Raw genomic sequence first — 15515 nt, forward strand, 5'->3', positions numbered from 1 at the left:
ATTAAAAAATCCAGAAATGAGAGTTTAGAGTCTATTAATAACGATATTTTAATCATTAAAGAGAAATTAGATATGGTGAAAGAAGATCAATTGTTAAAGGACAATCAAAAAATATTAATAGACAGATTGGAAAACATGAAAATAGATCTAGTGTTAACCAAGTGTAAGAAATTTGAGAGAGATTTGAAGGAATCAAACACTCAGACAGAGGAGCAAGAAACCAATATAAGGGGAGACACAAATACATCAAGTACCAATAATAACACTATAGGGTGGGAAGAGGGTCGATATACTAACCGAGATTTTCCCAGAGACCAAATTAGAGAAAGACAAGGAAACCCCCAGGGAACTGTACAGGGGAATTTTCAAAGAAATTATAATGACAATAGAAATAATATGAGAGACTACACATATCAAGGTAGAAATTATAATCAAAAGAGAAGGTATAATCAAGGTTACAACCAGGGTTATAACCAATATATGAGGCCCTACCATGAATATATCCCTAATAGACCATATAATCAAGGTAGAGGTTATTACCACTATGATAGAAGGGACAATACGGGTTGGAATAGACACGAGAATTATAATCATTTTAGAGATGAAGTAAGATATGAAAGGGATGAAAGAAAGGAAATATACCCAGAGAGAGATTATAGGTCAGATAGAATGGACCATAAAGAGGGAATGCATTTAGAGAGACATAATCCATCAAATAGGAGGGAAAACAAAAAGACAGAACCGAAACAGATGACAATTCCAACAAATAATAGATTTGGACCCCTTACTAATACAAATGAGGAACAAATAGAATTAACAACAGACGAGTTGTTTTTTTTTGGGCCGAAGCCCCCCAAGAGAAGGACCCTCATTAAGAAATGCGAAAAATCAAAGATTAGACACACCAAGAATAGGAAAAAGACAAAAAGAGGAGTCAGAGGAGGAAGGGGAAAGAATGGAGGCAAAAAGACAGAAATAGTAATAACTAATAAAGGGATCTTTAACTTGAGCACAAGAGAATTAAGTAAAGAAGAGGAAAGGATATTAAAGCTAGGACTATCTTTTGCACCCTCGAAACCGTTAAACAAATTTGAAACTCATATAAACGTGAGGAAATACGTGAGAAATTTAACCCTTAAAAGGTTTTTTCTGAAAAACCCTATTGACAGATATAACATTAATGTTAATAGCAATAAGAAAGAAGAGATGTACCAACACACCTCTCTTAAGATGAAGTCAAATTTCTATCCTAGTAATGATAAGGGTAGTAACCTAGAAACATTTGAGAAGATGGTCCTAGCCGACCTAAGGAAATTGGAGGGATCAGGAAAACATAATAAGAAAAATCTAACCAAAAAAAGAAAGAGAAATATTAAAGGAACTACAAGGTGATGAGACAATTACCATAAAAATGGCAGATAAAGGGGGGTGTGTGGTTATTTTAGATACTGTAAAATATAAGGAAGAAGCAGATAGACTATTGAAAGACAAGAAGACATATAGAAAGTTGGCTTTGGATCCAACAAATAAATATTTAGAGAAATTAAATAAGATACTTTTGAAAGGGCAAGATGAGGGAATTTTAACAGATAAGGAATACATGTATTTAAAACCACAATACCCAATAATCCCTATTTTTTACTACCTGCCGAAAGTGCATAAAAGCTTAGTGAACCCCCCCGGAAGACCTATAGTCTCCGGCATAGGACCACTTACGGCCAACTTATCTGAATATGTCGATAAGTTTTTACTGAAATATGTGGTAAAATTAGACACCTATCTAAAAGATTCGACCAGCTTACTGAAATCACTTAACGAAATAGAATGGAAGGAAGACTATCTATTAGCCACCTGTGATGTGGTATCATTATATACTAATATTAACCATACTCTTGGTATAGAGGCAGTAGAGGGATTTCTACAACAAGATTCAGTTCTAAAAAAAGAGCAAGGTACTTTTTTAAGAGAATGCATCCGCTTCATTTTAGAACATAACTATTTCTCATTCGATAGTAATTATTATCTGCAAATAGAGGGAACAGCAATGGGCACGAGATTCGCACCGAGCTATGCAAATCTGTTTATGGGAGATTGGGAAAATAGATTTCTCCGGTTTGCGGGGCTCGGTGCGAATCTCGTGCTTTTTAAAAGATATATCGATGATATTATCATTCTATGGAAAGGGAGTGAAGAAGATCTAAGGAATATGTTTGGAATAATGAACAATAATGATAAAGGATTATCTTTTACCTATCAAATAAGTAAGGACACTATAACATTTCTAGATTTGGATATTAGGGTGGAAAACAATAAATTGGTAACAAAGACCCATTTCAAACCAACTGATTCCAATAACTACATCCACGCGTCTAGTTGCCACTTTTCAAAGTGGAAAAATAATATTCCAATTGTACTGAAATAGGTGACTTTGAAGAACAAATTAAATTATTAGAGAAAAAATTTGTTGAAAGAGGTTACAAAGAGGAGACTATAAATAATGCTGTCATAAGAGCTAGAGAAACAAATAGGGATACACTACTCACCTATAAAACTAAAGCCAATTCAACTAGAGATGAATATGATGTACCATTCGTAACCAAATTCAGTGATGATCATAATAGGATAAGGAAAATACTGAGGAAACATTGGCATATTGTCAAAAGTGACCCTATAGTAGGGGATAAATTACCACCGTTTCCTAGAATGGTTTTAAAAAAAACAAAAATGCTATGCTGGCCCCAAGCGAATTCAAAAAAAGGTAAAATGTGTCAGAAAGGTAAAGAAAGGGACTTATGGGGAAAAGAATTAAACGGATTCTATCCTTGCATTTCATGCAAGTCATGCAAGCATAGTACAAAAAAGAAAAACATCAGTATTCCAGGATTAAATATTCAATATAAAATTAAATATGTCCTAAGATGTAGTAGTAGGGGTGTTATATATATGTTACAGTGCTCATGTGGCCTGATATATATCGGAGAAACATCAAGAATGCTACGAGATAGAATCCGTGAGCACCTCTGGCACATTGAAAAAGGCATCCTAGAGACGCATTTGTACCAGCACTTTAGAGAGGTGCATAAAAGCAGCACTAAGGACCTCAAGTTTTGGGGCCTATGCAAAATAAAAGGTAATTGGAGAGGGGGAAACCTGGACACTTTACTCCTGAAAAAGGAGGCGGAAATGATTTACAATTTTAACACCTTGCACCCGAACGGATTAAATTCTGAACTGGATATAAATCCGTTCTTATTATAATTAGAGTAAGTAAGAATTAATAACACATTAACATTTTTTTCTCTTGACTAGATTGCCAATCAGGGTATTTTTTATCCCATATAAATAAATAAACGTCTATATAGACTCTATACATTTTTTGTTAATCAAACATTATTTCAAATACACCATAATCTGATTTGAAACTATACTGTGAGTTTAGGAGGGATTTAATTATCTATATTCTATTTTAAAAAATGGTAGTAAGCATAGCGGTAAGGTCTCAGTTTAACAAGCAAAGTCCCCGAGTTCGAATCCCCTTGGTGTAAGGTAGGGACTCAGCATTATTTAGACTTTTAATTGTAGACTTTTAACTGTAGCTCTGTTGCATTCTGGGACTAGACTATTATCTAATTTAGAAGTTTTCTATATAAGAAAAATCTTTTAGAATATTGAAGAACACTAAATTTATTAATAAAGCTAGAGGTCATCTATTGAGACAAAATAAATTATGCTTGAATAGCCAATACCAAACGAGATAGAAGTCACAGAAACTAGCAGGTAGGCGTAAGGATCTACGGATTGAGTTTAGTTATAAAAATGAAGAATTATATACAATTGGAAATCTGACATAGTCGTATCAGCAGTCAATAGCCTAGCGGTAACATCCTAGCCCTCAGCCTTGGGTATCCTAGGTTTGATCCCCTAGGGGAAACATGTATATTAAAAAAAAATTAATTTATGTTTGGCATTAGAGTTTTTTATAACAAGGCATTAAAGGATTCTTTATCAAGACAATAAAAGAGTTCTCAGATAAATGACATTTCTGAGAAAATTGGGGTTATAAGCAAGGAAATTATAAAAGAAAAGTTTATCCGTGCAGACATGAGGATCTCACCATTTAAAAAGTTTACTTCCAGAGTGACCAGAGGAAGTGAAAAAGATGACAGCAAATCGAAGGCAATTAGGGGAGATATAAGGCAGACTTGACTCTCACACTGAATCTTGAAAAAGCCCCACACCTTAGGGGTGAAACGCGTAGAAAGGTGAAAGGTATACAAGGAGGATACACAGCGCTAACCCACTCTGCGTACAGAGTACTTGAAGAGCAGAGAATCGTTTTAGGCTGTAAGTCTGGATATGAAGGTAACTGAGATAAGACTTGCGCAAGTGAAGACAGTTACATTCTGGGACCAGGAGGTCCGCAACTTATCCTAAACAGCAAATCCATACAGGAGCCGACATACCCAGACAAGGAGAAGCAGGTGAGAGTGTCTGTACTGACATTAGCTCCCCCTGCTAAGTGACATCTAAACCGGACCAAGATTGTCTGCTAGAGTATATTTAAAATAGACTCTGTTTTTTGCTATTGCTGTTCCAACTTGGGAACCCTCAAAAGACTACCAATTTGAAACTGGGGAATCCTTTTTAAGGAAGTAAAAGCCGGAATCTCCTTTGTAACAGGGCGTTTTACAAGAGAGCCTTGAGTCACCGGGTTTGCCCTAACCCATTGGAGACAAACCTTTGATTGATTCTGATCGTTATAAGAAATTGTTTTTTTACGTATAGAGACTTGTAAAGGAAAATATAACCCCAGTCAGAAAGTCATAACATTTTTTTACTGCCTGAAATAATCATTTGTGCCAACTGATTTTAAACGACTGCATTTTTCAGTACATCGTTTTAGTATTGCTATTGTAATTTGAAAGCTATTGTGATTTGAAAGTTGTTGCGATTGAATAGTGTGGGCCACTTGCATGATAGAGTTTGATTTTTTATACCATTTTAACAAAGAATAAATTTGTATAAAATTTTAAATAGTTGTATACATTTTTACTTATTTCACCACTCAGTTTACACGGAAGCTACAGTCTGATTTAAGATACGTACTGTGTTGGACTATTTTTGATATTAGTTTATTAACCCATAGCTTGGTATACCTAGTGTACTTTTAGCGCCACCTACACTCCACATATTTAGATTCTTTTAAAATGTTGAACTACCTAGGAAGGAGGTAGTATAAGAGGTTGGCAACGTGGGTTGAGTCTAGCGCTCCACTTAACTGATTTTATACAAATAACTTCATAAACCACTAGAAGTAAGCTTTTGCACGCGTTGTGTAGGGGGTGTATTACAAGTTGAAAGTAAAAATATTGCGTGCGACTAAGCCTAACCAGACACCGTGGTAGACCTAAAACACGAAAACTAAAGCGTGTTACGCATATTTTATATTCTTCACATAGAAAAAATATATAATTTTTATTATTAAATCTATATTTCTATAGATATTTGATAATGTTAATGTAAAATAGATATCTACAGAATAGAGGTATATACAGATATATATATATATATATATATATATATATATATTTATATATATATACAGTCCAGACAGGACAGCACAATCTTACCCCATCCGTTAGAACTGCCAAGGCGCACTGCAATAAAGTGCATAGAATATCCCAGAATAACCTGTGCCTTTGTCAAATGTCACCTTGCTAAATGTAACCTAGGTGCTAGGTTACATTTAGCAAGGTGACATTTGACAAAGGCACAGGTTATGTGCCGAAACGTTATGTCTGTTTAATATTGGGAATAAAAGGATGTTTTATAAAGTCCAGTGAGTGCCTGCTTCTTCTTTACAGTAAAAATAACAAATTTCTGTATGTGTAGAACATTGGAATGTTAAATATGTACAGTAAATATACAGTAAAACAAATAAATACATAAACGCATATGTACACACATATACATATATATGTGCATATATACACATACTTAGAAATGTATATGTATGTATATACACTGTGTGCAGAATTATTAGGCAAATGAGTATTTTGACCACATCATCCTCTTTATGCATGTTGTCTTACTCCAAGCTGTATAGGCTCGAAAGCCTACTACCAATTAAGCATATTAGGTGATGTGCATCTCTGTAATGAGAAGGGGTGTGGTCTAATGACATCAACACCCTATATCAGGTGTGCATAATATTAAGCAACTTCCTTTCCTTTGGCAAAATGGGTCAAAAGAAGGACTTGACAGGCTCAGAAAAGTCAAAAATAGTGAGATATCTTGCAGAGGGATGCAGCACTCTTAAAATTGCAAAGCTTCTGAAGCCTGATCATCGAACAATCAAGCGTTTCATTCAAAATAGTCAACAGGGTCGCAAGAAGCGTGTGGAAAAACCAAGGCGCAAAATAACTGCCCATGAACTGAGAAAAGTCAAGTGTGCAGCTGCCAAGATGCCACTTGCCACCAGTTTGGCCATATTTCAGAGCTGCAACATCACTGGAGTGCCCAAAAGCACAAGGTGTGCAATACTCAGAGACATGGCCAAGGTAAGAAAGGCTGAAAGACGACCACCACTGAACAAGACACACAAGCTGAAACGTCAAGACTGGGCCAAGAAATATCTCAAGACTGATTTTTCTAAGGTTTTATGGACTGATGAAATGAGAGTGAGTCTTGATGGGCCAGATGGATTGGCCCGTGGCTGGATTGGTAAAGGGCAGAGAGCTCCAGTCCGACTCAGACGCCAGCAAGGTGGAGGTGGAGTACTCGTTTGGGCTGGTATCATCAAAGATGAGCTTGTGGGGCCTTTTCGGGTTGAGGATGGAGTCAAGCTCAACTCCCAGTCCTACTGCCAGTTTCTGGAAGACACCTTCTTCAAGCAGTGGTACAGGAAGAAGTCTGCATCCTTCAAGAAAAACATGATTTTCATGCAGGACAATGCTCCATCACACGCGTCCAAGTACTCCACAGCGTGGCTGGCAAGAAAGGGTATAAAAGAAGAAAATCTAATGACATGGCCTCCTTGTTCACCTGATCTGAACCCCATTGAGAACCTGTGGTCCATCATCAAATGTGAGATTTACAAGGAGGGAAAACAGTACACCTCTCTGAACAGTGTCTGGGAGGCTGTGGTTGCTGCTGCACTCAATGTTGATGGTGAACAGATCAAAACACTGACAGAATCCATGGATGGCAGGCTTTTGAGTGTCCTTGCAAAGAAAGGTGGCTATATTGGTCACTGATTTGTTTTTGCTTTGTTTTTGAATGTCAGAAATGTATATTTGTGAATGTTGAGATGTTATATTGGTTTCACTGGTAAAAATAAATAATTGAAATGGGTATATATTTGTTTTTTGTTAAGTTGCCTAATAATTATGCACAGTAATAGTCACCTGCACACACAGATATCCCCCTAAAATAGCTATAACTAAAAACAAACTAAAAACTACTTCCAAAAATATTCAGCTTTGATATTAATGAGTTTTTGGGTTCATTGAGAACATGGTTGTTGTTCAATAATAAAATTAATCCTCAAAAATACAACTTGCCTAATAATTCTGCACTCCCTGTATACAATATAGCTCTTCTTTGCAGTTAAACACCTTGTCATAAATCATATACATTTTAATCCTTATAACTTTTTTCTTTATTTATATTACTAACTTTTATCAGATAGTTATTATATATGAGTGTAACTGTAAATGTTAATGTATTAATGTTGTGTTAAATGCATGCCACCTGTAATCTAGACCTAACTCATTTGGTAGGGTAATTTGGAAAGGTAGTCTGACTGTAGAAACTGGGCTCTCCAATCCTTCTAATTGTCTAATTAACTAATAAGAATAGTAGTCAAATATTTTTGAGTTGGGGAGAAGATGACTTTGGGAAACTTACATTTTAGGTTACTATTTAATAGGGGATCAACCAACATATGACAACTCGTGATTATCATCCACATTAAAATTGATAGCATCATTTCAGCTATCTGACATTGGTAAACTCAATTTATCAAGCCTATCCATCACATAAATATCTTTGGAATAGTAATTATAATTGTGGGGTATACACAGATATTTATCATGGCATGCTGAAGTTTATGTAGGGCAAATAATGCTGGGATGATGAAAAAGTTAGGGATGATCTTCCAGGAATGTATATGGTTGATAAATGATAAACATAATATGATCTGAAATAAAACTGATATATCTAAAAGATATCTGAGATCCAGGAATTCATGGTTATTTTCAGACACAATATAGCATTCATTTTGCAAATATGTTAATTTATTATTTTAACCATATTTGAATTTACAACAATTTAAATAGTCTTTTTATACCAAGACCTTTAACTTCTAGTAATTCAAATAATTTGATTGACATCTGACAAACGATATGTGTGTGTAAAATTGTTCCCTTTAAAATTGTTCCCTTTATTATCTTCAATCTAAAGGAGCGAGACACAGTGTTCCTCATACTTTCATGAGATTTAACTCTGTGGTTTAAGTGGTTCTCATTAACTTTATGGGACTGCGATTCCTTAGAGCTGCGTAATGTTGTTGCTGCATCTTTTAGATCTTTCTTATAAAACTGCGGAAGTCTTACAATATTTAACACTTTTTTTCCCAATTCCCCATGGCAAAACCTTAAGATAATTAATCACAGACATGTTGTGGAGAGTTACAAATTATGTAATGTCTATACATTGTATTTTGCTAAGGTCTTAGACTTATTAGTAAGTAAATATTTGAGTTTATGTAATGCTAGATGTTGTAGCCTTATTGACTGCAGTTGCTAATGAATAATCAGACTAGATCCCAGACCTTGCAGCCCCTCTGTCAGCCACATTAGACTCCCCGGTCCCTGCAGCTCCTTTTTCAACCACATGGGAACAGGGCAGGTGCTACAATAGAGGCAGACTTGCTTGAGTGAGTCTGCAACCACAAGTTTAAGAAGCAGTCTCTGTTTCTCATCCTAGGTGGCAGAGATCAGATTAACAGTCAAGAAATTTGATCTGAGAACGGAAATCTCTTTTCGCTATCATTATAGATAAAATAGTTATCTATATCTGCTAAACACATCACTAGAACATTTTGTTAACAAACAGTAATGGTAGGGTATATAATTTCTTCAGGGAATAGGGGGACGGCATAATGTGTCTTCGTCTGTGTAGTCAAAAATGCTAGCACCGGCTCTGCATTAGAACTCAGATCAGGACCCTGGCCCTCTAACACCACAGACAGCTTTATGCCCTTATCATATCTCAGATCAGATCCCTTGTACTTCAGTCAACTTGGTACTTTCATAATGCCGCAGATCAGACCACTGGACCTGCAGCACCTGTCACAGCCAATTGCAATTCAGTAAATTCATGATTGTGCATAAATGATAACTATCAGTACCTTTCTGGCTGTTTGAGACAAGTCCTACTGCCTTGAAAAGATAACAACGAACTCCAGGGAAGTGCTCTGACATCCACTTTCAGTGTGGCTGTATCGGCTTACTGCGGAGATCTTCACACAAGGTACACACCCCCCTCTAGGGTTGCCACCTCAGCCATATTTTCCTGGACACTTATGAGTTACACATGCTGCAGGGTGTGCAGGGAGGAACATGTATTGTGTTTCTGGACAGCAGTATTCATATTCCTCCTTGCACACCCTGCAGCATGTGTAACTTAGTGTTCTGTATTTTAGGGGGCGGGTGGCAACCCTACCCCCCTCTAACATCACAATGATGTGTATAAGGCTGCTAACACAGGATTGGTGCAGTAAAGAAGCGATCCACTACCGCCTCAGCAAAGAACATAAATATCCAACAAAGAACGCACCCAGCCCACAGGAAACAGCCACGAACAGGCAGGTTGATAAAAACGAAGTTTATTTCTTCAAAGCAGTGCTGAAGCAATGCAATCACAGCAAGGGCACATTATAAATTATAATAACAAAGACTATACGGATATGTTAGTTGTTAACAACACAATGTACAGAATGACTAGAATAGAGCACAATACTCCCCTCTCAAGTGACCGCTGCCCTCTAACAGTCTCTCCCAACAGGACTGTGAGTAGAATATAGATCTCTATACATTTGATCCACATTATAAATGAAACATGTAGCTGAATGGTCAAATGCCTTGAAGAGGTCCAAGCTCCCCTCTCTACACAAAACTGTAGTTTATCCAGTAGTGGAATATACATTTAAAAATAAAATGAAGAAACTTCTTTTTAAAATAAACTTTTTAAAACCAGCAAACACCAATAATATAATATCCCTTTAAATCTGTTTGTATTGAGTTATTAAAGCTTTACTTTATCACGTAACAGTTTTTGAATACTCATCTAGTCTTATGTAGTAATTATGATTTTCTCTTCTGAATTGTTTTCTTAGATTGTCACATAAGATTTGCAACAGATTTTTACTGTGATGTAAAATCAATTACGCAATTAAAAAACAATTTACGTATAGTACACGATTTGGGATTATTTAAAGAAAGCATATTTGGGATCATTTAAAAAAAAATCCTAATAATTACAACAACAACAAAAAAATACAAATAAAACATCACAAAATAATATTTTGCCAACGGCAAAGCAATCAGTAGACTGCATAATTCATAGTGTACTACATGAAAAAATATACTTATAAACTTCAAAGGATAATATTTAACTTGATATAATCAGACACAAAAACTGAGTCCAATGTATATAGAGACTGTCAACAACATTTTGTTAAAAAGTGACTTCACAATGATATTATCTAAAACCTCTAATCCTATCTAAAGCCTTTATATATATAATCATTTGCTGATTAATCTTAATCCTACCTGAGTGGCTATTTTATTAAAGTGTTAAATTATGTCTGGTAAATTTCAGAAGCTTCTGACTTCCTATTTGATGTCCTGTGAAGGTTCATCTATGTGTTTAAACTCTTTTAACTTTCGCCTGCAGGCTGCTGTGATTATACCTAAATAAACAAGTTGTGTTAACTCCCCTCAATTGTAACAATAAAGAGTCTCAAAATTTTTTTTTTTTTTTTTTAAACAGATACATTTCAGACTTTTTTTTTTTTAACAATTTAAGTAGATTAGCAGGTACAATATTCTTTACATAAAGATTTTGAGTAAACCAGGTTCTAATCTGATTAAGGGCTAGATTATGAGTAGATAGCAATTTATCGTTCCCACATTAACGCCGCTAGAAGTAATCTTTTTTGCGTGCGTTGAGTAGAGCACAAAATATTGCATCCACAGTATTTAACCATAGACTTCAATGGAGCGCCAAAAGTGGAAAACAACCTAACTCCCTTACTTGCGTGCAAACCCGATCGCATTTAAACAAGTGCGCTAACCTGACAGGAAATATCAATATATATATATTTAGACATGTATATGAATGTATCTCTATGTTAAAGCCCTTTGTAGCCCTGAGATCTCATATCTTTCAGCCCTTATAACATTTTATGCAATTTTTATTTAATAATTTTAATTTTATGATGTTAATGTGTTAATATGATTATAACTGTACTTTTAAATGTATTTTTGATGCGTTTTGTGCCACTTTTTTGACTCATGTAACAGTTAACCAGAGCTCTAAAGTCGCGCTATCCAGACATGCATTAAATTCAATTGCGCTCAAGAGAACTTGTTTAGTTTGAAGTTGTAATTCGAGCACTTCTTCTGACGTGCGCAAAAACTTAATAAACACCTTATCGCTCATGCGCAACAGTTATTGCTCCACTTGAAATCTAGCTCTAAATATGCATTAAGGGATTGGTATAATAATAATAATGTGTAATTATTGATCTATATAAATATATTTGCTTTTTTCATGAAGCCAAACTTAAAGGGACATTGTACTCACAACAAGATCATAAAACGTAGATGAGGGTACACCTGCAGCTTCAATGTCATCAAAGACAGTAAACTACTCACTTACTGGACACTGGAGGACGGCAATTAAAATTTCTACGTCCTGAAACATAGTCTCAAATATCACCTTCATCGCTACCCTTCACAAGCATAACACTTGGAAAACCTCACAGAACCACTTGGGAAGGTGCAAACTAAAGAAAATGGGGACCAAAGATAACCACGCAGACGCCACTCTTGAATAACTTGAAACCTGCCATGTAAAGTGTATCTCCAAAGTAATTATTATTGTTTTTTGAGTTTATTGAATCAGAAATGCAATATATATATATATGTACAGTATATTTACATACACTTATTCTTTAACATGTTATAGTACCTTATCTTATTACTACTTGTACTGAACAGTGAGGACGTCATGCCACCTCCCCCCCAAAATACAACAAATTTTACAATGCATCAAACAATCGGCTAGATTACGAGTTTTGCGGTAACAGGGGTGCGTTGCTAACGAGCATTTTTTTTTTCAATGCTCCCTTAAGACAACGCTGGTATTACAGGTTTTTTTTAACCCAGCGTTAGCCGCAAAAAGATGAGCATAGAGCAAAATTTAGCTCTGCATCTCAACTCAATGCCAGCATTGCTTACGGTAGTGGTGAGTTGGTAAAACGTGCTCGTGCACGATTTCCCCATAGGAAACAATGGGGCAGATTCATCTAAAAAAAACCCTAACACCTGCATAAAAGCAGCTTTCAGCTCCTAACGCAGCCCCATTGATTCCTATGGGGAAATAAAAGTTATGTCTACACATAACACCCTAACATGAACCCCGAGTCTAAACACCCCTAATCTTACACTTATTAACACCTAATCTGCCGACCCCGACATCGTCGCCACCTGCATTATATTATTAACCCCTAATCTGCCGCTCCAGACACCGCAGCCACCTACATTATACTTATGAACCCCTAATCTGTCGTCCCCAACATAGCCGACACCTACATTATATTTATTAACTCCTAATCTGCCGCCCCCAATGTCGTCGCAACCTACCTACAATTATTAACCCTAATCTGCCGCCCCCACCGTCGCCGCCACTATATTAAATGTATTAACCCCTAAACCTAAGTCTAAACCTAAGTCTAACACCCCCCTAACTTAAATATAATTGAAATAAAACTAAATAAAATTACTACAATTAAATAAATTAATCCTATTTAAAAGAGTTTATATTTATTTTACAGGCAACTTTGTATTTATTTTAACTAGGTACAATAGTTATTAAATATTTATTAACTATTTAATAACTACCTAGTTAAAATAAGTACAAATTTACCTGTAAAATAAATCCTAACCTAAATTACAATTACACATACCACTACACTATCATTATATTAATTACATTAACTAACTACAATTAAATACAATTAAATTAAATAAACTAAAGTACAAAAAAAAACAAACACTAAATTACAGAAAATAAAAAAATAATTACAAGAATTTTAAACTAATTACACCTAATCTAATCCCCCTAATAAAATAAAAAAGCCCCCCAAAATAATAAAATTCCCTACCCTATACTAAATTACAAATAGCCCTTAAAAGGGCTTTTTGCGGGGCATTGCCCCAAAGTAATCAGCTCTTTTACCTGTAAAAAAAAATACAATACCCCCACCCACATTAAAACCCACCACCCTCACACCCAACCCTACTATAAAACCCACCCAATCCCCCCTTAATAAAAACCTAACACAACCCCCTTGAAGATCACCCTACCTTGAGCCGTCTTCACCCAGCCGGACACAAGTGGTCCTCCAGAGGGGCAGAAGTCTTCATCTGATCCGGGCAGAAGAGGACCTCCAGATGGGCAGCAGGCTTCATCCAGGCGGCATCTCCTATCTTCATCCATCCAGAGCGGAGCGGGTCCATCTTCAATCCAGCCGACGCAGAGCATCCTCTTCAAATGAAGTCCAAGCGAAGAATGAAGGTTCCTTTAAATGACGTCATCCAAGAGGGCGTCCCTTGAATTCCGATTGGCTGATAGGATTCTATCAGCCAATCGGAATTAAGGTAGGAAAAATCCTATTGGCTGATGCAATCAGCCAATAGAATTGAGCTTGCATTCTATTGGCTGATTGGAACAGCCAATAGAATGCAAGCTCAATCCTATTGGCTGATTGGTCTTTTCCATACAAATTTGGACCTAGTTACTTCTCTTCTAGTACTTCTAAAAAAAGTAGAGTAGGAATTATTAGTAAAAAATGGATACCTGACTTCCGGTGGGCGGAGCAACCGAATGGCAGCAAGGAGAAGGAGCTCTGCATAACAACTCTGGAAAATAAGCAATTATTAGCTGCCACCGGCTAACCCACGCTATTTTTCTTGCTGAGTAGGCACCCTAACATAAGTGGGCACTTGCTGCAACCGAAACCTGATGCGTGAAGGGCCCTACATCGCACCCTTGGCCCTGAGAAGTGACTAGTGTAAACTGAAAAGGCCATTTGGTGTTGTGGGGCAATTTATGCTGCCACGTTGTATATAGTTCCACTCTTTTCCTATTCCTGGTCACTCAGTGATTGAATTATTCAGGACCAAAGAATACTGTTCTGCCACCCGCATTCTAACTGAACTAAGGGTCATGTTTTTGCCAAGGCTGGACTGACTCATACCATCCTGCATGGACCTATACACCTTTGTACAGTTGGAGGATCAGTCCACCCGATCAAAAAATTCTGGGTCCAATCGACGTGACCCCACTGTACAGAATATGGCATACAACATCACATCCTACACATGGGAGATGGATAACAGCCTCAGAACCTTAATCCCCTCATTAAAGAAAGAAGCGACAGCGATATCGGAGGCGGGAGGAGCCCTCGGCTGCCCGATCCTGTCAGAACCTATTACGGAATTGCCTCTTGATCTCATTGAGAGCACATTGATACCTTCATTGTATCTCCTGGCGGCTGCCCCAGAATCCGACCTCAGAACTAGAGAGGAAGAGAAGACTGCTCACAAAACTTCTAATCCTGTCGTGACGGCAAAAGTTTCCTTCGACTCGCAGTATATACGCACCACCACAAACGGAGATGTGCATATTCAACATACATATAAAATGGGAACCATGCTTACATGTTTGATCATCAGCCCTGGAGATGGCATGCTTGACACTGTAGATGTGAATACTGTAGAAAAGAAACACCAAAACGCAGACTTGCAGACATCATTTTGTTGCTGGTCACACAAAGAACATCGATGCCGCAGACTAATAGACAGACTGGATCCACCTAAAGCTGGAGTGGGATGATGGTATGCAGCATGAGGAAAAACTAACTCAGATTATTATACCCCTACTTGTGTAGCGCAACACTTTCAAATCTACTTTACATGTAAATAAGTTAGACGGTTTATTCTATTGTTTTTGTTTGTTTGCTCTTATTCTTCCCTGAACTCATGGCTTTCTGACGTTAGAGACTTCCTGTGTAACTGCCGTGGATGCCTTAAATGAGTACGCTGCTCTGTCGCTCATGTGCGATTAACAGCAATACAAACATAAATTAGAAGGAAAATCTTAGACTTTTAAGGCACTGCCTCAACCCACAAGGGAACGTTCTACATTTCGTGCCATAACTTTGC

Source organism: Bombina bombina, chromosome 2 (genome assembly GCF_027579735.1).
Source record: "Bombina bombina isolate aBomBom1 chromosome 2, aBomBom1.pri, whole genome shotgun sequence".
Taxonomy (NCBI): domain Eukaryota; kingdom Metazoa; phylum Chordata; class Amphibia; order Anura; family Bombinatoridae; genus Bombina; species Bombina bombina.